Source organism: Rhincodon typus, chromosome 4 (genome assembly GCF_021869965.1).
Source record: "Rhincodon typus isolate 14 chromosome 4, sRhiTyp1.1, whole genome shotgun sequence".
NCBI classification, from domain to species: domain Eukaryota; kingdom Metazoa; phylum Chordata; class Chondrichthyes; order Orectolobiformes; family Rhincodontidae; genus Rhincodon; species Rhincodon typus.
The window spans coordinates 72,480,711-72,503,870 of NC_063335.1; the positions used below are offsets into that span (position 1 = coordinate 72,480,711).

The 23,160-nt window shown below is 39.5% G+C and overlaps 1 protein-coding gene across 1 annotated transcript in view; it reads right to left on the minus strand.

The window, feature by feature from the left end:
• kcnk9 (potassium channel, subfamily K, member 9) overlaps nt 1-23,160 on the minus strand; it is a 47,729-nt gene that overhangs the window by 24,167 nt on the left and 402 nt on the right. The gene's annotated exons all lie outside the window — the stretch shown is intronic.

Below are 23,160 nucleotides of genomic sequence, written 5' to 3' on the forward strand. Positions count from 1 at the left end.
AAGGCCGCTGTCTCACACCATTCAGTCGTTGTCATTGGGTCAAATTCTTGCAGTGCCCCCATGAGCAGCAATACCACATGAACGACAGCATAGCTTCTTGAGACCTTCTGGAGGACAACTGTGGATGGGCAATAAATGCTGGCCTAGTGAGCAAGGCCAAATCCTATAAATGAATTAAAAGATCCGAAGCTATTTATGATTTAAATTTTTACTCCAAAGAGCCTTTTTAGTTTGTTTGTAATATTGTGAGGACAGCAAACATGATGAATGAACAAGAGAGGGTTATACATTCAAACATTAACACTACCTTTCAATCACATTTTGAATCTATTTGTTCTCACTGTGAAAGTCTTCCCCAAATTCTGCTGAGTTAATAAACACAGTTTTCCCAATAACCACACATGCAGTGCATTTCTCTTTAACCTCCTCCATCTTCCAACCTTTCGTGAAGCCTGCTGCTGTTCAGGCAGATGACAACGATCAATAGGAAGTTCAAATTCTATTGTTTCAGTTGGAGAAAATAAGTCAGCATTAAAGGCCACATTGGCTCACCTCACAATCAGACAAATCAATGATAAAATGTAATGAAATCAAAACAAACGTCCTATGATTCTGTACCCAGGTACCTTTGTACCAAAGATGGCACAATAAGTAGCGACTTGTAACCTTTTCACTGTGCTCATGTGAATACAAATGACAATAAACCTAATTCAAAGTTAGGAGCCTTCCTACACTAACATGTTTGGATCGTGTTACAAAGATAGTATAGCATCATTCTGCACATAAGGGGGCCATATGGCCTGTTGTACTAATGCTGGCAATTTGCAAGAACTATCCAATTAGACACATTGCTGCCCTTTCTGTATAATCCTGAAAACATTTCCTTCTCACTATTTATTCAATTACCTTTTGATCATTTTGAAAGCTTAATAATAATGTGATTGTGCTTTTCACTGTGTGAGCATAAGCAACCTGTGAGCAATCAGTCATCAGACATCATGGGAAAGATTCAAGTAAGGGTCTATCAATTCTAGCAACAATATATCCATCTCGAGCCCATCTCATACACTCCTCACAATGTAATCCATAGAGAGACAATCTGTACCATTACTTTTCATGGGACTGCAGTTTTATTGGGCCCTACATGGCCATTTCCCTACCAAGCAATCTTATGGTTCACTAATGGTTTCTAAGGGACAATAATGCTCAGAGTGATGGTATGAAATAACATTATTAATGTGACCATTATCTATGTTGCCTCTTTAATTAAGTTTGTAATAAATCTAGTCCTTGGAGTTGTCAGCAAAGTTTTTATTTCATTGGCCAGCTGCATGACATATTGTCGCACTTAATTTTGCTTAAGAAATCCACAAGTCTAAAATTGATTTGGCTGTTCTATCCTGATGAAATGATATTACGATACCACAGAGTATTTTTCAGCTTTAAAAAATAAATTAGAGAACAGAAAAATAAATAACAATAGTGGACAGGAAAAATATGAAATTGTACAGAACAGACTACCAGTATACTGTGATACGAAGAAGTCACAAATTGGTTTTGTGCTTTAATTTTCTATATATATCATGACTTCAAGGATATTTATTCAGTTTTTAAGATTGAGGCATCATTATGGAAAAGTTATTTCACAATTTTTCAGACAGTATTATTCATAACTATCAGCTAGAGTTTGTGCTGTAATTGTAATGTAATTTATGATTTATAAGAACTTCATTGTTAATTCTTTCAGATAAGACTTGAGAATTATCCAAGAAAGAGAAACATTACTATGGAAAGACTAGATTTAATTTGACAGAAATTGGATTTTACAGATTATTTAGTAACTAACTTACATCTCCAATATCTATATCAAATAGCACAGGTCTCAGCCAGGCTCTCTCAGATTATTTTTTGACTGGTTACAAAGAAAGGCTGGATAGGCTAGGACTTTTAATAGTAGTGCAGGAAGTTGAGAGGTGCCCTTGTAGAAGTTTATAAAATTATGAGGGATGTAGACAGGGTTAATGGTAGTTGTGTTTTCCCTAGGATGGGGGATTTCAAGACCAGGGGATACATTCTGAAGGTGAGAGCAGAGAGATTTTAAAAAAGACATGGGGGCAATTTTTTGTTTTGACAATAGAGGGTGGTTTGCGTGTGAAATGAACTCCCTGCGGAAGTAGTGAACGTGGGCACAATTACAACACTTAAAAGACATTTGTATAAGTACATGAATAGGAAAGGTTTTGAAGGATATAGGCCAGGAGCAGGCAGCTGGGACTAATTTAATTTTGGATTATGTTCGGCATGGACTGGTTGGACCGAAGGGTCTGTTTCTTTGACTTTGGAGCAGTAATAGGCCTTTAAGGGGAGAGTTGCTTTGGAGCATTGATTTCACTTGAATCTAACTCAGATTATTTTGTCATGTAGATCTTATATTTCTGTCTGCCTGTAAGAATTACATGCAAGTAGGACTGTGTTATGGAATGCATTTTCTCATTGTTCAAATGTTGCAGTCCCTAAATGGGCCAAAACTTTGAGAATACTGATGGCACTCATTCAATTTACAATGCTAAAATTGTATTGTGTGCTGCTGTTACATTCACTGAGATTCTGTGAATGTGGTTGTGCAGTTCTTGCAATGCATGACAATGATCTTGCCCGTGCAATTTTTTCAATATTGGTAACATTAACTCTTTGTGCCCAAACATCTGACCTGTGCTCTTACGTTAAACAAAGCCTTAAGTCTGGTTCCTAAGCATGCTTCAAGTTTAATGTGTTTTTTTCTGTCATGAGAGTAAACATAATGTGCAGGATCCAGTTGCCTAGTAGTTGGAACTGCTAGGGATTAGGCAAAAAGTTCGGGACTCATCGTGGTAGAGGTCAGAGAATATCATTGGATTTTGGAGAATCTCTGAAACTTGAAGGTAGCAGCATAGGTCGTACTGATTGAGGTGAAAGCAATTTGTAGAAAATAGCTCTTGTAATAGACTTTGATTTATTTGGTACACCTGGATTAATATCAGGAACTACAGAACACACAGATTAACTTTGGTTTTAGTACTGAATACAACAAAAGATTTATGTTCCCACAGTGGTGAAACATATCTGTACTTCCACTTCTGTACACAAGGATAGAACAGAGGTACTTGTTTCATTCAAATTCCAATCCTAATAGGTAATCTTTTACCTCTATCTGGGACTACAGAAATATTGAATCCATTATTTGGAGAGCCTCCAATTTGCTTTCTCACTTCCCAAACACTTAAATCGCTCAGAATAAAAGATTGCAGATCCTTATACAGACAAGGGCAATAATCCTAACTAATATCACTATGTACAAGCAATTACCCAGCAACATGAGCAGTTCACAATTTACAGGATCTCTTCCTTGCAATAAGATTTTGGCTGACTTCACCGTGACTAACAGTGTACATTATTCATATATTCTTTTCTTCAGCAAATTCTGGGGCAGTTTTTACATACCAGATTAGTCAAGAAGATAGACCATTCACATAAAAGCCACAGGGAAGTTGTCATCTAAAACAACAGTAAAGGAGAATTATATACCCCCTTTAATGTTATGAAATGTCCTAAAGTTACTTCACAAGAGCAGCGTAAAATACAGAGCCACATTAGGACATATTACGACAGAGACCAGTTTTAGGGGGTTTCTTAAAGAATGAAAGTGATTTAAAGACAAGTAAATACAGGAAGTGAATTGCAGATCTCTGAACCTAGGCAAATGAAAACATGGCCACCACTATTGAAGCAATTAAAGTTAGGGAAGCTCAGAATTAGAATGCAGATGTCATGAAGAGGTATGGTATTTTTGGGTATGTTTAGTGCTGCTCCTGGCATGCCCTCCTGTTCTCTTCATTGAAGAGTGGTAGGGTGATAGGGGAATGGAACTTTGTGAGTTAAGCCATGGACATTTGATTAACATCACATTTATGGAAGGTAGAGTGGGAGACAAAAATGCATGGGAATAGTCAAGTCTGGATTTAGCAAAGGCATGAATGAAGATCTTAGCAGCAGACCTGAGATAGGGTAACAAGAATATAAGACACAGAAGTAGGGGTAAGTAGGTCAAATTGCTAATTGAACTTATTCCTTATCCTCTTATCCCTTGATTCCCTTAGAAACTAAAAGTCTGTTTATTCCAGTTTAAAATGTATTCAATGACGGAGTGTCCACATCCCTCGGAGGCAGATTTCCCAAATTTTACAACCGTTTGAGTGAGGTCATTTCTCCTCATCCTAGTGGCAAACAATCAACTCTTTATCCTGAGACTTTGATCCTGTATTTTTAAATTCCATGACCATCAGAAACAATCTTCAGCATCCACCTTATCAGATCCCTTGAGAATCTTGGATAACAAGGTGTAGAGCTGGATGAACACAGCAGGCCAGGCAGCATCAGAGGAGCAGGAAGGCTGACATTTCGGATCGGACCTTTCTTCAGAAATGGGAGAGGGGAAGGGGACTCTGAAATAAATAGAGAGAGGGGGAGGCGATGATGGAAGGTGGATAGAGGAGCAGATAGGTGGAGAGAAGATGGACAGGTCAAGGAGGCGGGGATGAAGCCAGTAAAGGTGAGTGTAGGTAGGGAGTTGGGATGTGGGTTGGTCAGTGGGGAGGGAGGGAGGGGCGGGTAGGTGGGAGGGAAGATGGACAGGTCAAGGAGGCGGGAATGAGGCTAGTGAGACGAAACATCAGCTGACCTGAAACGTCAGCTTTCCTGCTCCTCTGATGCTGCCTGGCCTGCTGTGTTCATCCAGCTCTACACCTTGCTATCTCAGACTCCAGCATCGGCAGTTCCTGTTACCCCTTGAGAATCTTGAATGCCTCTCCTTTTTTTAACCTCCATAAAATATAATCCAATTTATTAGGATAACTCCTTCATTCCAGCACCAACCTAGTGACCCTTCACTGTATCACCTCAAATGTAATATTTGCTTAAATGTGGAGACAGAAACTGTACACAATACTCTGATTGTGAACTTACCAGAACCCTGTATGATTGGTAATAATACTTTTTTATTCTTCTACGGCAAAGCCCATGCATTGAAGGCTAACATGCTATTTGCCTTCCTAATTGTTTGCTGTAACTGCATACTAGCTTTCTGAGCTCCTTCCACAAGTACAACTAAATCTCTGTACTTATATGTGTCACAACTTTTCAAAAGTATTCTGCACATCTATTGTTATGATCAAAGTGAATAATTTCATAAGTCCATTACAATCCATCTGTGAACTTGTTGCCCTGTCTATATTTCTTTTCAGCCTCTCTGTGTCCACTTTAAAGGTTATCTTTACAATTTTCTTTGTATCACCTGCAGACTTAGATACATTGCTCTCTGTTTCTTCATTCCATTCAATAATGTAGATTGTAAATTGTTGAAGTCCAGTGATGATCCTATGGCATCCCACTAATCAAAATATTGCAGACGATATTATCAAAGCAAAAATAGATGGTCTTAGTTATACCAGGAATCTGAGGTCAGAAATTTATTTTAGAATTGAATGTGACACCAAGGGTACAGTAACACAAATTAAGTACTGTAATTATTTAGCAACAGTACAGGAGTCTAGCAATGGCTGATGCAGTACAACTAGGTATTATGTGTATATAAATGAAAACTAACCTGTGCTTGCAGGTAATATCAAAATGAGGGAGCATGTAGATGAGAAATAGGACAAAGCCAAACTTGTTCTTTGTGTGCCATCACTGATTCTACAGAAGCCAAACTAATTTTGCAGAAGGGAGAAATTCAATGCAATATAAAAGAACAGCAGAACTATAAAATGGTACAGTATTTTCATCAAATATCAGGCAATTTGTCAGTGCACTTGTTCAAATTAAAAGATGCACAAATCTGTTTAAAGAAAAATCAATTTTCCCCTCATATTTCAAATGCAATAAGCTGACAATAGCAAAAAAATTGTTGTGTTTTCAATTAAATGCAAGACACAAAGCAAATGATTAATGTTTTGAATCACTATTAGTGAACTCAAATTCAATCATTGAAAGTATTATTCAGAAAAGACATTTTAGTTTGTTTAGATTTGCAGAGTTTTTTTGAATACTAGTGATTACTTATAATGGTGACAGCTGACAGTCCTTGTTGGTGGATTTTTTTTACTTTGAAAGCAAAATCTTTCCAAGTCGATGCCTTCCATTGTTGTCTTCTCCTTAAGCTTAACTTCTATAAAATATTTCTGAAGTTCCAAAACAAAATTACACTTGGTACAATTGAATTAACTAATTTAATTACAAATTGCCCTGTTAAATATGCTTGTAGAAGTGAGGTGTGTTTCATGTTAAGTTTTAAAATCTTATTTTTATTAATATTTTATGTAGGCTTTGTACATAGATGAAAATAATCAATAATAATCCACCATAAGATAAAAAAACATTTGGCAGTGAGGTTGATTCTGATTTTGCTGCAATGAAATACAGCATTGCAGTTATCCTGCAAGAGAAAGTCATTCTCCCCAACTGTCAACTTTATCAGTTAGCACTATCTTGCACTAACTCTTTATGTAGCTATTGGAAAGACTGGATGAAATTTACCAACTTGGTGGGAAGCTTCATTAAATGCCAAAGGAAAGCATCCAAAGAGGAGGCTGAATTTTTTTTGGGCCAATTCAGGATAATTTCAGTAAAGGTTCCTACCATTTTAATTCACACAATTAGTTAAGCCAACTAATCCAGAATTACAGAATTGTTATGTAGCAGAAGGATGCCATTTGGTCCATTCTGTCTGCACTGGCACTCCGAGCATTTTAGCTTAGTGCCAAAACCTTGCCTTTTCCTGTAACTCTACACAATGTTTCTGTTTAAATGATCACCTAATGCCCTCTTGAATGCCACAATTTATCTTGTCTCCACCACAATTCCAGGCAGTGCATTCCAGGCCCAAATGACTCACTGTGTGAAATGTTTTTTTTGCAAAACCTCACACTAGCTTCTTTTGCAAAACAGTTTAAAACTGCACCTCTTCGTTCTCAATCTATTTACAAGTGGGAATAGTTCCCCCTATCCACTGTGTCCAGACCCCTCTTGATGTTGAACACTAATATTGGATCGGCTCTTGGCCTTCTTCTCTCCAAGGAAGTCACTTCCAGCTTCTCCAATATTTCCAGTGTCCAAGTGTCTTATCCCTGAAACCATATTCAAGACTTTTTTCTGCACTCTGTCCAATGCATTCATAGCCTTTCTATAGTGTGGAGCCCAGACTGTATGCAATACTTCAGTCTAACTAGTGTCTTATATAAGTTCATCAGAAGTTATACACTAAAAAGCTGTTCATGAATCCTAGACTACTGTGTCCTTTATTAACAGATCTCCGTAGTGTCTTCCCCCTCATAGGTTGCTTTTTTATCCTGTGGTAGACTACCTTCACTATCTTCAAGGAGATCTCCTTTTCCCCTACCACCTGAGGATTTCTGTTTTCCCCAATTTCTATCCCTCACACATCGAAATTGTTGTCAGAAGCCAAACTTTGATTTATGAACCTATTCATAATCATCTGCCATTTCCACTGTTCATCTTGCACTCTAACTCTCTGCTCTTCCACATGAGTCGTCATTACTTCAGGAAGTTAATTTTTGAACTCCTCCAAAATAATCATCTAAAAGCATCATATGTTTTTGATCTATTTTCAATGCCCTTATCCACCTATCAAAATTACTTTGTTTAATCCTTTCAATGTATGTTCGACCAGGCTCACCCCTTAGACTCATAAAACTTCTGTAGGCTTCTGGTGCTAGCTCATATGCACTTAATAGGTCTTTTTTCAGCTCATCATACTCCCTAAATACCTCCTCTGATTATGATGCAAATACCTCACTAACTCTACCAACCAACCTTGTTTGGATCAACAATATCCACATGGTCACTGGCCAATTCATTTATTTAGCCCTTTCTCAAATGAAATGAAAAAGGCTTCTACATCCTTCTCAAAGAACTTAGGCAACACTTGGACATATTGAAACAGCTCCCCACCAGACCTTGGCTATGATGGGATTGTCCTCCATCATTGTCCTCATCACTAGTCCTACCTTTTGCCTCTATCTACTCCATTTTAAGTCGACTTTGAGTTTTCAATTCCAACCTCCAAAGTTCAAAAACTCTCTTTCTCCCATTGTTCTGCTAGGCTTTCCTTTCCTTTACCTTTTGTTCTGCCAGGGCTATAATTTCCTTTTCTTTTTCCTTCTGATAAAGATATTCCCTCTTTCTGCTTTTCGTCATAATTCGAACTGTTTCATTTCCTTTTCACGTTCTGCTTCATTTGCAATAGAACTTTAACCATTTTCAATTATTCTGATGGTACTTCTGGCAATTGTAAATGTCATGCTATTGCTGCAATTACCTTCCCTTTTCGCACGAACAAAGCCAACCAGCTTGTCTGTCAATTCCAAAAGCTTTGCCTTGCTCACTTTATGTAAAAGTCTCAAAGTGACTTCGTCCACCCCTGGCAAATTCTTAGTGACTGAAAGAGCCATTATTACAAAAGGCACACCCATTTAAGCCAACCAAATTCAGCACCTGAAAAGAGATCAAAAACATTCACCACTCACGGCCTTTGAGTCCAATAACCCTAAACCCTACCCGGAATTAGAGATTTTGATCCCAACATGAGCTCCCAATTTGTTATGGACTGGATCAAATCCTCTCAAAATATATGAAGAACAAAATAATATATATGTTTAATATAGCCTAGACCCTAACATTTTCTTACTTTAAAGGTAAGTGTAAGGCGTTGTGTTCGAGATTGGTCAAACTACTCAACTTTAAGAAAAACACACTATTTTTATAGTGCAGTTAAAATACAGACAAAATAAAACATAAATGAAAAGAATTGGCTTAACTGTAACTTAACAAAATGATTAACAATATATATGCTAACTACTTCTAATTAACTGTTCCAATATAATAACACCCCATAATCACACCCTTGGAAAAGGCAAATTCAGTATAATAGATTGTCTTACACGCAATTCTAGCAGCAGGAAGAGAACCCCAGCTTTTAGCTGGAACAGAGAGAGAAATAAGAGTTTCCACATCCAGCTTCAAGGCCCCAGCAACTGCAAAAAGCTAAAATTAAAAATCTTGATTCTGTGGGAGCTTGACCCCACCCATTCAGGCTATTTCTGTTATTGCAAATTATAAAAAAATACTCCAAGGCCTCCCAAGCTGTTTACTCTATTGACTTTGAGCAGACAATTCGTCACATCTGTCTCAACCTTTCTTCATAAAATAAAAGGACAAAATACACCTCTTAAAGCCATAGTATCATCACAAATATTTTACATTATCATCACTGTTTACAATCCTCCCAAATTTTGTGCCATCTGCAAAGTTTGAAATTGTCTGCTGCACAACAAAATCTAAATAATTTTTATATATCAGTGAAAGAAAAGATCCAAACTCCACCTCAGGGGAACTCCACTACAAACCTTATCCCAGCCTGAAAAATCCCGATTAACCATCATTCTTTGTTTCCTGTACCTCAGTCAATTTTGTAACAATGTTGCACTGTCCCCCTTATTGCATGACCTGTAACTTTCTTCACAGGTCTGTTGTGTGGTTCTGTTTGGAATTTGGAACACATGCAGGATGTCGAGAAATACCACATCAACAAGCTTTCCCACATTAACCATCTATGTTAACTCTTTAAGAAACTGCAGCAAATTAGTTAGCATAACTTTCCCTCATTATATCCATGTTGACTCTTCTGAGTCAATCCACATTTTCACCATGTGACTATTAATTCTATCCTAAATAATTGTTTCTACAAGTTTGCCCACCACCACAGTTAAACTCACTAGTCTGTAATTGCTGGGATAATCTTTGCAACCTTTTTTGAAGAAGGGCACAAATCTCCAATCCACTGACACTACTCCAAAATCCAGGAAAGATTGAAAGATAATTGCCAATGCTTTTGAATTTCCGTTTTCTCTTCTTTCAACATCCTTAGCTGCACCTCATGCAGTCCCACTGCCTAATCAACTAAATATCGATTGTATCTTCTTTGTCATCTAGGGAGCTCTGGATTTGTTTGCCCTACTTTTTCCTTTGTGCTGAAGTTATCTCTTCTTTGAATGTTCGAGTACTTTTTTTTATCACCAACCTTTGATTCCAACCTATCCAGCCTAGCTGTTGTTGTCCCATTAAGTGCACTCTTTGCTAGTTGATTATTCTTACTCTGGATTGACCAATGTCCTTTTCCATAATCATCCTAACCATTATGATACAATGATCACTACACCCCAAATGTTCCAACACTGTCTCTTGATCTACTTGATCACCTCGGTCCCAAGAACCTGGGCCAGCAGGACCTCCTTTCTTGTTGGACTAGACATGTACTGTTTTAGGAGATTCTCTTGAATATAATCTAAAAACATATGACCCTCACTGCCCCTTAGTCCACCACTATCCTAGTCAATGTACATGTAATTCATTTGCCCCATTGTAACTACTCAATGATGTTTACACATCTCTATAATTTCCTTACAGAATTGTTTCTTTGCATCCATTCCATTAGCTGGTGGTCTGTGTGTTACACTGAGAAATGTAACTGAGCCCTATTTATTCCTTAGCTCTAGCTAAATTGCTTCTGTCCTTGAACTCTCTGAAACATCCTCTTTCTCCATTATTACAATCCTGTCCTTAACCAAACACTACCCTTCCTCATTATTTTACCTTTCCTATCTTTTCTGAACACCTTGAAACCAGGATTATTTAACAGACATGATCATACCTTCCTTAAGACCAGTCTTTGCTGTTGTCACATCATAATCCCAGAAAGCAATCTGTGCCTTTAACTTCACAATCTTATTAATTTTACTCCGTGCAGTAACTTACATGTAGTGTAATCCTGATTTTGATATCATTACTTTCTCCTTTGTCCAACTCCACCTATTAACTTAACTCTATTTTACTGCTATTTCTCTCTCCAGCATTTCATGTACCATTATATTACCTGCTGAGTTGATTTAAGCCCTCCCCAAGAGCACTAACGAAATGCCCACAAGGAACTAAGTCCCGGCTCTTTTCAGATGCAACCCATCTGGCTTGGACAGGTGTCTTGCTAATTTTCAACCTAGGTCCCTAAACTCTGATTGTAGGACCAAATGCCCCTTACTACCTATGTCATTAGTACCAATGTCAATGACGACCTCTGGTGATTCGCCCTCCTCCAGAGTATTGGCCAATTAACAACAACTTTATGCTCCTACCATTTTACAAGCATCAGGATGATCCCTTACTATGTGGCTGTTGGCTTTAAATAGCTGATCCATGGTCCACGAAGGGGTACCCTGTTGCTTTGGTCATGCTCATGGCTCCAAATTTGCCACCAGAATTTTCAGCCTTCTAGTTTCAGGGCCTGCCTTCCTTACTCCCATACATTAAAACGATCTTACATGACCTTCAAAGATTCTTGAAAATACAGAAGGGGCTGGAATAAATCCCTCAGTCGTTGCTTTTACAGCTGATGATGAATGTTTGGTTAGGATTCCAGCCAAAAGGCAATCTGTAAGCAACCCTAAGAACACTTTATATGCCACAAAACAATTGATTAGATGTTTTTTGATGACCCTGAAGGACAGAAAGATGTGAAAAATGTGCCATATACAATTATGCATTAGCAGCAGCTACCTCAATCGATGGCATTGCTGAGGCAGCTGAGGTGGATCAGCAGATCTCTGCTGTGGACAGTAGTCCACCCCAGCAGCATTCTTAATTGACCAGTATCAGTAAAATCCCTCCCTAGGACCTGACATCCAGCCAGGCAGGTTTAAGATTCATTTTGGGCTTGACAGCAAGACAACCTGGGATTTGATTACATTCCAGCCACTTGTTTAGACGTTTTGTAAGAACAAGAGGATTGTTAGAAACTTGGTGCTGATACTGGCAATCTTCTGGGGTTATTCAGCTACTGAGCATTACAACATGCTTATCTTAAATCATGCCAACTAATGCTCAAATGCAATGTGGCATTCTTAGAAAGAGTTTGTGTCCTGTGGTATGTACTTTAAAACATATGTTTTCTAAGGTGCTATTAAGTTGATTAGAAATCAGAGTTATGCGTCAACAAGCTGCTTCTGTTTATGCAAAATCACGAAGTACTTTTCCTTTTTTAGCAAGCGCCTTAACTATTCTTCAAACACACAGCCTCTTTTCATAAGCAAAAGTGCAATTAGTATGCACACACCATATTCTTACACATACCCTTTGTTTCCAGAAAGAGTAATGCTTCATGAATGATTGCAATTATGCAATGGTATGACATGAAAATGAAAAGTCACTCATTCATCCCATTTATTAAACATAAGAAATTAATATTGGTACATGATAACCACAGAATCCATCACTGCAAGACAAGATATGTCGCAGCCTAACACCTAAATTATTGTATGATGTATAATGTTGCATGTTAAGAGGAAAAGAAAATTGAATATTTTTGAGTGACACAATGATGTTGGAGTTTAAGAATGTCCATAAATGGCAGCATAAATTAATAACATGCGCAAGATTTGCCAAAATTAGTGAGTTCCTGACCTTAGTCTCACCAATGTAGGGAGGATTCTACACTATCATATATTCCAGAGCAGTGCTCACAACAACTTTGCCTTCTAAATATCCTCCTATACTGTTGTGAATATAAATTAGAATATAACAGTAGTAACAGCTGAGAGCAGGAACCAAGCGGTTACGATGAATTATGCACACACATCAACATGTTACAATTATGAGGCGCTATGTGTTAACATTTACAATATTACTGAGCCTTTCAAATCTACCCTCTTCCATGATCACAGCAACTGAAATGAATTGAGTAGCTGTATTTTATGCTTCCCGCTGGCATGTTTGAAGGCTGGGGGCTAGGATGTGCTCAACATTATTCTGCACAAATATAGTATTCCCACCACTACTTGTTACTCCCACATCCTCCTCATTGTAGCTTCCAACCACTGCCCTTGCTGCAGTCAACCTGACTGGCCCCTAACCTGACAAGAGTGCCACACTTAGCTTGGTGTCCAGTCTCCACTAATTTTCCTCATTTGGGATTAGCTACACTCTTAGCAGTGGCCACTATTTCTGTGCAACCATCTGGAAAGCTACTGGCCATTTGATTGGGGTGGAAGTATCACTCTGAGGCAATTAACAGCCCAACAACAAAAATATCAGCTCAGGCTTCCTTTGAAGGCTGGGTCACCCCCAGCTTTTAGTTGGGGGCAAAGGGCCACCACATCCACTCAGAATTACAGCCAACACTTCTATGGAGTGAAGGAAGGAAGGATTGGATAATGCCCCATTGTCTCACATGTATCAACGACTGGTTACATTGCTAAAGTCAACACAGACTGACTCTTCCCATGATATGGCTAAGAGTAGTTTTTGTTGAGTTTCACAGAAGGTTTCTCTCCATGAGGCATGGTGAGATTTCTCACATGATTGTCCTAAACTCACCTCATTCACCACCTACCACGTTGTTGCAGCATCCCTCATGTCCAATGCAGTAGTGATTCTCCCACATGTCATAGCTGGAAGTAATCATCATTGTCAGGATATCAAGATATACTGGTATCAATTGGAAAAAAACTTAATTTTAAAAATTCAGAATTAATAAAATAAATCTCTGATTTTCCAGCTGTGAGACTATTTCATAAAGGACTATTTAGCCTACTTGATTATATCTGTGCTGGTGGATGTCTGGTGATTCCTTTGACCTTGGTTAGAATCAGACTGATGTTGGGAAAGGAACATCCACACCATAGCAGTAGATATATCAGTGGGCAGTTTTCCTCAACGTGTGCATTAAACATTATCAATTCAGATTAAAATTGTAAAATCTGGACTGATTTTTCAACGGCATTTGTTTTTTACTGGGTCAAGAAAGGATGAGGAGATAGCTTATTAAAAATCCATATAATACACACCACAGGTTAGCAATTGACAAAAATGATGATCACCCAATTAATCAAAGATTAGATATTCCAAGATGAATTCTTATTATTGAACCACCTATTCAATTGCTTACAGGGATGGTACAACAAATTATTTACTGTCATACTCCACAAATCATTATATTTCAACAAAATCCCTGTTCCAGAACTTGCCACACCCCTAGCCAAGCTGCTCCTGAAAAGCTATGACGCTGGTACCTATGCAACCACATGAGAAGTTGCCCAAATATATGCTGTACAGACAAAGCAGTACACACACAATCCGGCCAATTACCAGCCCATTGGAATCATTGGTAAAGTGATAAAAAGCATCATCAACAATGCTATCAAGCATCGCTTGCTTAACATTGTCAGTAAGCAGGTCATTCAGTTTGGGTTCTGCCAGGCCACTCAGCTCTTGACCTCGTTAAAGTCTTAGTCAAAACATGTTCAGAAAATCTAAATTCCAGAGGTGAGGCGAGAGTGACTACTTTTGATATTAAGGCCACATTTGACCATATGTGATATCAGGGAGCTCAAATAAAACAGAGTCAATGGAAATCAGGGAAAAGTCTTCACCAGTTGGAGTCATAGCTGGCACAAAAAAGGATGGTTGTTGTTGGAGGTCAGTCATCACAGTTCCAGTACATCTCTGCAGACATTCCTCAGGTTTGTGTCCTAAACCCAACTATCTTCAACTGCTTCCTCCATCATAAGGTTAGAAGGGGGAATATTCAATGATGATTGCACAATGTTCAGCACCACTCACAACTTCTCAATTACTGATGCAGCCTACACGCATGTGCAACAAGATCTGCACCATACACAGGCTTTGGCTCCCAAGTGGCAATTAACAGTCATGCCACACAAATGCTAGGCAATGACTATTTACAACCTAACCATTCCTCTGCCTGTCTCCCACTACCAAAAAGGCACAAGTCAGCAGTGCGATGGAACACTCCCCATTTGCCCTATGAGTGCAGCTCCAATAACACTGACACTTGATACCAATCAGGATAATTAGCCTACTTGATCATCACCACATCAACATTCAGCCCCTCTACAACAGATGCTCAATAACAGCAGTGTGTACCATCTACAAGATGCAGTGCAAAAATTCACCAAGGCTCCTTTAGACAGCACTTTCCAAACGCATGACCACTACCATTGAGAAGGACAAAGACAGCAGGTACAAGGGAACACACCATGTGCAAGTTCCCCTCCAAGCTACTCACTATTCTGACTTGGGAAAAAATTCATCTTTTCTTCAGTATTGCAGAGTCAAAATACTAGAATTCCCTCCCTTATGGTTTTGTGGATGTATCTACAACAAGTTGATTGCGGCAATTCATCATCACCATCACATTCAAGGACAGCTAGAAATAGGCAATAAATGCTGGCCCACATCCTGTGAGTGAATGCAAAAATAATGCTTGGCATTCTCCAAGGCAGAGAATCTGAGCCTACTCTCTGTTCAAGGAGCAACCACTGTTGTTTTCGATTATGCCAGTGCACAACAGAAATGAAATAGCAGTGACTATATTTGGAATGGGCAGGGTAAGTTTTCCATTCTGTGATGGAGAAGGCTTTGATTTCAAACAATGTGAATCCCTTCAAAGGACAACACTATTACCTGTACACCAAAGCTGAAACACAGGTATATGCTTTAAGAACCTTAGATGTGTAGTCCAAATCCTAGCAACGTGCACTCTTGAGCATGTCATTCAAGATAACAGATGATACAATTGCAATGCTTGTCTGGCTGAAAAGATGGAGTCTACTTCCAAAGTAGCAATCACCTGCAATTTACCATTATCTATACATGGCTTGGAAGCTGTTCACTTCACACTTTGGCTCCTTGAGTATTGTGTAACTCTAGTGATGGTTAGGATCTGAATTTTCAATGACATAGTTATGGCTAGACAGAGTCTTGCATTCACACTTAGTGGTAAAAAACCGAACGTATATTTAGAAAACTGGAAACTTACTTTCATGGATGTCATATCTATACCATCTATGTCACCTCAGAAGGAAGTCATCTTTCTTTCTCATCTACTATTTCTCAGTGCATCCCTGGGTTCTGCAGCTTGGTGGAGGAATCTGTTTCTACAGTAGAATGTATTGGCCTTTTAAGTTTGATTGTGCAACTCCAAGGGTGAGGGGTGATTTTGTCTGGAGGGCCAGACATGTTGAGTGTGTCCTGTCCAGAAGTTTGAACTCTCACAGGCCTGAATGTAGCAGATAAGGTGGATATGGAAATCCCACCATCTCTGGAGTGTCTCCAGAGGAGACTCCTGGACGGTGTCTGTGTGGTTTCTCTTCCACCTGGGTGCCTACTGGTACCACCCTGTCTTCTTCTGAGCAATGGGTGCTGAGAGACAAGGTCATGATCCCACATCTCCCTGTGACGTTGCCATTGGTGCTGAGCATGGAGTGCAGGTCTGTGTGCATATTCAGTAGACTCTGAGATTGCTGGACCTGGCTCTTCAAGACAGCTAGCAACCTCGCTATGGAGACACCCATGCGGTAGCGTACCTGAAACAGCAGGGCCCCAGTGATATTACTGCTGTCCTGCAGCCTTTGTGTCAAGTTGTCTGGTGGCCCTGACAAACCGACCTGCTGCTCCTGCGTCACCTTGTGCAAATATAGGAAGTTCCTAACTGTCGACACCATGAGGTCCTCTCCTGCCTGGGGCCTGGAGCAGATGCCTGGTCGTAATGGTCGTAACCAAGCCATTTCTCCCTGGGCCGGCTGTGGAGAAATGGCAGTGAGGAGCTCAGGACCAGGGGCTTCTGACTCTAATCTAAAAAACACACCCATTCAGCTGTCAGTATCTGCGCTGACGGAGGGAGCCGAAGGTAGCATTGCCTGTGCTTCAACTGAGGATCTCTTTATATCATCCATAAAACCATTATCTTAAGACTGCGTTTTATTTTTACATCACAATGGATAAATTTGACATTTCGTGAATATAAAACTGCATTATCAGGGTTACTGACGCTATTGAGTAGTAAAAACCCACCTGCATCTAAATCATCAATACATAACTTTTTCAGGTGTTATAAGATCAGTTGCATAGAAAGGTGATTTCTCCTCAATTTACTCATCTTAGTTTAGAGCAGCCTGTAGTGGCTTCGACAGCACGACCTACAGGAAAGTTTATAAACAATAAGTGCTGAAGTCCACACGTGCACAAATAAACACCGAAATGTAGAGCTCGCCTTTTTTATGTTTAACTGAGCATGTGCAGCTTCCAGGACTTGCCGTTTGTCGTGAAAGAGTAATTACTATGAATAGAGTTTCGCCATTATTACTTGGAACCTTTGAAGAATATGGCAACTGTGGCTGATGAGGCCCATAAAATTGCAAAGATGAATACGTGTACATACGAAAGGAGGCACAATCTGCTTGCAATGTGGAAGCATTTAGAATGTGTGTAGGCGCGATGGAGGTAGAAAAAATAGTGTGTATGCATGCGTGTGGCCGGCGAGATAATTGTGCATGGGCAGTGTGCGTCTGTGCAAGTGTTTCGTGTTTCAATTCATAAGAAAAAAAACCTTAGAACAGAACCACTCGGGAGAACGGTGGCCGTCCCTAGCATGGACTGTGAGCAGTGCGGGAGATACCTGGGAATGACAGGAGGATATCCCATACCACAGTAATTAAAGGTTGAATAAGTCCTGGGTTCCAACAAAAACCATTGCGTTTTAATGCTTTTGTGGGATGCGCAAATGTTAAGCCTACGGCTGAGGAAAACGTACATCACGTTCGACAGCGTTCTGTTTCGAGGCTGTGAAGTGAGACTTGTCACCGCTTTGTTCAAACGCTTTCTCTATCATCTAGATAGGCATGAAGAGGATTCAGGGAACATTGGGTTAGCGATAAATGTACTTTTCAGATGAATTGGAGAAGACCCGCTAGTTCCTCGGTGTTAAAACTGTCAAACAAGGCTTCAGGAATATAAATTCAGCCTTTCTTTCGACCAATCTCTGCTATGTTGCTCAGAGTGGCAAATACACGTTTTACACATTTACAGAAAATATTATTCTGCTGAAAATGAAAAACGAGCAAGATTTATGACAAAACACAATCACAAGGTGGAGTGAGTCAGTTTGAAGATTGTACAATTGAACGAAGAGGAACGCAGAGAGATAAGGGCGAGATAAGTCAGGAAAGGGGGGAGGAAGATAGTGGATATGGACGAGAGGGTATAGGAGGAGAGACGTGTAAGATTGCAAAAGAGTAGAAAACAGTGGCTGAAACAGGGTGAGGATTATGTGTGAGAAGATTGCAAAGAAAGCCAAATGTAAAAAGTGCTATGTATTGTGTTCGAGTTGTAGCTGAGAGGAGGCCAGATCCTGAGGTGAATCTACAGGATCAGCCAGAAACCAATACAAACTAAACTCTAAGAGAGTAATACGTAAAAAAAATTGTAAAGCGCCTGAGTTTAACTCCTCCGTGGCTAGGTTTAAAGAAAAGAAAATGAGCACAAGGTATTAAGCCATAAGTCATTTTACAGGTCGCCATACCCAAGTAATAAAGTTCTGTAGAGCTTCCATCCCAACTCAAAATCTTCAACTACAGCGCGACTGAAAGTCTCCTCATCCTAAACCAATTTGAGGACATATCCCAATAGAGAGGATTTTTGAATGTATCACACAGGCGTTTTAATTTGTATTTAAAATATTAACTGCGGGGCAGTGCCAGTGGGTTTAGAAGATTCGGAAACAAGTCTGATCTGTGATCGTTTCCAATCGAGCTATTAGGATCAATCTGCTTTGCTAAAAAATTAATCCAAGGTAAGTTAACAGCAATGATACTGAGATAGGACAACATTCAGAGAGAGGAAACAAAATGTTAACCATCGAACACATTATAGTAGCATAAACGAGGAATGAAAACTATCCTTGGGTTGTCAATATCAGAGGAAACTATTGTGTCATGTTAAAACAGAAATTGGCCCTTATTGGGAATTGGACAAACAACTGGACAGGCAGAAAGCAGGGACCTGCCAATTTTTTCCTTGCGGACAGGACGGACCCGACAGACCGAAGGGCCTGCTCTTGTGCTGAAACCATTCTATGATTCCACTGCAATTTGAGTGTTTGGAAACCGCGGCAAAAGTTGAGATGTACACTTCCTTTCTTCCCAGTTCCAGAATAAGCAGGAGGTGGTGAATCCTAAAGGAATTCAAAATCTGAAGTGATAAAATTAATGGAGACGTATCCCTGTGCGCGCAGTGATACCTCTAAGTGGAAAAGTACCTCTGACTTTATTATCACCTTCTTCTAATTCCAAATTTGTTCCTTTCTGCTTGTTTGAGAAAATCGAATTGTTCATTGAACTAAAACAGCGAACTGCGGATGTTGAAGGTATCTCTCTCTCTCTCTGGGCTCCATCTCCACCTATCCGCTCACCTCTCCTTCCATTCTATTAAAACCCCTTCTTCAGCGTAAATACTACTTATTCCTAACTGCTATTACTTCGGATGAAGATTCAGCAGACTGGAAACGTTAACTTTGCCTTGTCCCCACAGACACAGTCAAACCTGCTGAGTTTTTCCAGCAATTTCTGATTTTGTTTCAAATTGCAAATTGCTGCCTGATGATGGTATGAAATAGGGGCTTTGTGAATGTCTCTCTAGCCTCCAGAATAATCGCATAAAAATCTAAGATATTAATCTAATATTGCAATTGATATTCTTCAAGTGTATCCGTTGATAGAATCTTCGTATGCAGCGAGGAAATCACGCTGTTCCAACAATTCTTAATCGTCTATATTTCTAACTTCCAGTTCTGTTCTTGAACAGATATTTTTCTTAAAGAACTAGATAAATATCAGCTGATAAAGTCATCAAAAAGGTTACTCTAGGAGTCGAGTTCACATATTTGCTAAATCTTCAGTTCTTATTAATTTTCTCTTTTAATGATTAGGAGAGATGACGTTGAATTGAAAAATGCCTGGGGAACAAATTGTTACATTAGGTTTTCCAAAATCTACAATGGTGTCATATTCTCTGACCTTCTTCACAAAGTAAAGCATTTGGCCCTGGATCTATCTCTTTCTCAAATATTTATCAGATGATATTTGTCAGGTTTCTCCTGCAATTGCTAAAAGCAAATTATTTGTTACATCATTTCACTTACCCAACATTTATTTATAGCTACCTTGAATGAGCTATGGATCAAAAAACAAGGCTAACAACGCTCCAACTAACCCTAATATGGCTCTGACAACATCGTGTATCAGCTATAAGATGCACTGCAGCAACTCAACAAGGCTCCTGCAACAGTACCTTCCAAGACCACAGTTGCTAACATCTCGCTCAAGGCCAGCTCATACGCAGGAATGCCACTACCTGCAAGTTCTCCTCGAAGTTACACACCATCCTGTTATTGGAACTATTTCGCTATTCTTTCATAACCATTAGGATAAAAATAAGTGGAACATGACTGTGCGTGTCCCAACACCCCAAGCATCGCTGCAGTTTAAGAAGGCAGTTGGCCAATACCTTCTTAAAGGCAATTAGAGATAGGCAACCTATATCCTGTGAAAGAATGAAAAAAGTGCCAGTCAGTTTTCAGATTAAAGAGAACGAGATGCGTTGCCTGTATCGCAATGAAACAAAAGTTTCCTGAAGTTTAGTAAAGTTCCAATCCATACCGTCTTTCAAGTCGAAAAAGAATAATCAAGATATGGGGGGCGGTGGTTGCGGGGGTGACATCCTAAATGCTAAATGCTCTCTTACGGGGGCGCTACAGTTCTCTACCACTAATCTTGACACTGCTGAACCGATTGCGTTCACAAGCATAAATCGTGCACAAGAACATAATCTAGGTAATTACAATGTGTTTCTATCCTAACCTCGGTTGAATAACGAAATATGTTGATTGATCGCCAAGAGTTTTAAAGCGCAAGATAGTTTCTAATTTAAGTAACCGAATCATTATATATTGCACTCTTAATCAAGCATGAAAGTATCACCGAAACTCTCAGCTCCGTGCAGTGTATTCCAAGCAACATCGCATGCAACATGTATTTGATATACAAAAAAGGAAAATAATTTACACATTGCAGGTTCATCTACTTGGTACAATGGATGCGTTCTTCAAATCCAATTATTCTAGACATACAAGGATCTACAAGGTGATGAGGATACTAGAAGTTTCCAGTCAAATGATCTGCACCTGAATCTGCCTGGATACCCCGCCGAGCTCTGACACTGTGGTGATTATAACAACTACACTGCTAAGCCCCCGCTTGTTGTCGGTAATTCAATAAACAGCGGCGGTGGAAACATTTAAAGCAATTAATCAGGAAAAGTCAATGGATCGAGTGACAGGCAGGCAGGAGGAAATGTCAGTTAAGACACTTGGGGCTAAGCAAAGAGGGGCGGCTGTTAGACCAAAATCGGTGCGCAGGAGCTTAAGAAGAAGAATATTCATTCAGTTAGGAATCATGCTCGAATTCTACCTTTTGCATTCCTCAGAAAAACTCAAAGATGTAAAATAGCAACTTGCAGTTTAAACGCAACGTGAAGTAATTCAAAGGGTTTATAATGTATTGTTCTGGAAGTTATAGGGAAACAAAGACAGAACTGTAACAAAATGGGTGGAATGGCCCAAATGATGCTAAGTTGGTGCGACCATGTTAGGTCCAACCTAACATGGGGAAGTCATGATGTGAGATTTATATTTTCATTGCAGTTTTACTTCACAGAAGTTAAGTTCCCCTTTCTGTTTATGAGATCATGGATGATATGGCAGTGATTCACCTCACCCTTCCACCAAACTGTACCACCCACACCTTCCAGTACTCGTGCTTTTTAGCAAAATGATTATATTGTAATTCAAAAGGCGAAGTGCATACCTGGTATATTCCAGGTACTGGATATCACTGCAATACTTTGCCCCAAACACTGATCTACTGCATTTGGTGCAGTACAGGGTTGATCTCCCTGACCCTGGGCCTGTTATTAACAAACACCACCATACCCCTTTAAATCTTAAAATATCTCTGGCTAATAAAAAAAAATCTTTAAACACTAATCATCTTTCTTCCCTTGTAGTTCTATCAGCAACTGGTAGGAATTAAATATTCAGCATTTTTCTACAAACTGCCACTATATCTTAACTGAAAACTATGTTGCGCACCTCATTGAATAGCCTACTGCCCTGTATGTGGAAATCTATTTACTCCTTTTCCAAAGCACGTCATCTTTCGCGTTTGCTGCACTGCACACACGCGGGAAGCAGTTTTATTCTATTTTGCTCACATTGCGGTTTTCTTGAAAGCGTTGCAAATCCATTTCTCTCTCATTTTGAACTTTACGCAGCAACACATTTCGCAGCCAGTCAAACATACTAAATAGAAGTTCCTCAACCACTACTACCCGCGTCTCCTCTCTATCTTATCCCCTACCGCCTCGTCTTACACTTTACAAACACTTTAGTAATCTCCTATCTGGATCTTCAAAAGGCAACATGCACTCCTGCAGCGTTAAGTGCCACCAGATGGTTTAATACTCTGAATGCAACAGGACTCATGTTCAGTGCAAAGACTGGAGCAGATACGAGTGTAGTTGCGATTTGATCAGGAGTCTTGATAGCAAGAGGAAATAATTGCTGTCCATGCAGGGTCACTCTTTGAAAATCATAATAGTGTCTGTGTTCACCTCGTGATCTGAATGCGTTTAAACATTGCAATGATGTAAATTAGACATGATCTTATCAAGCAGATCACGTAAAGTAACCAAGAAGCTGAAAGTCAGCATGAAAGCCAGAGTGTCTGGCTCTGTAACTGAAGTAGTGAGACTGTCCAGCAGTCTTTCAGCGAAATTGCACTCTCGGACAGCAGTTCATTTACAGACAATGCACAAAGATGACGAGTTCTATTTGTAACTGCATTCGTTACACTATCCCCATGGACGAGGTTTACACCAGGGTTAGTTTAGAGTTTGAGGAAGGTCGTGTTTATAATCGGTTCCATCACCAGGCAGACTTTAAATAGGTTTGTGTATCTGTCCAACATGATCTAAACATTTAAAAAAAAGTGTCAACCCAGCAAATCACTTTATGGCTTCAGGGGTCTCCCTCCTGGTTTGTCGCTGTTCTTTCAGCACTAAGGTCAGCACCAGAACAACAACTGTGTATCTGACTCTTTGTGTGTGTGTGTGTGTGTGTGTGTGTGTGTGTGTGTGTGTGTGTGT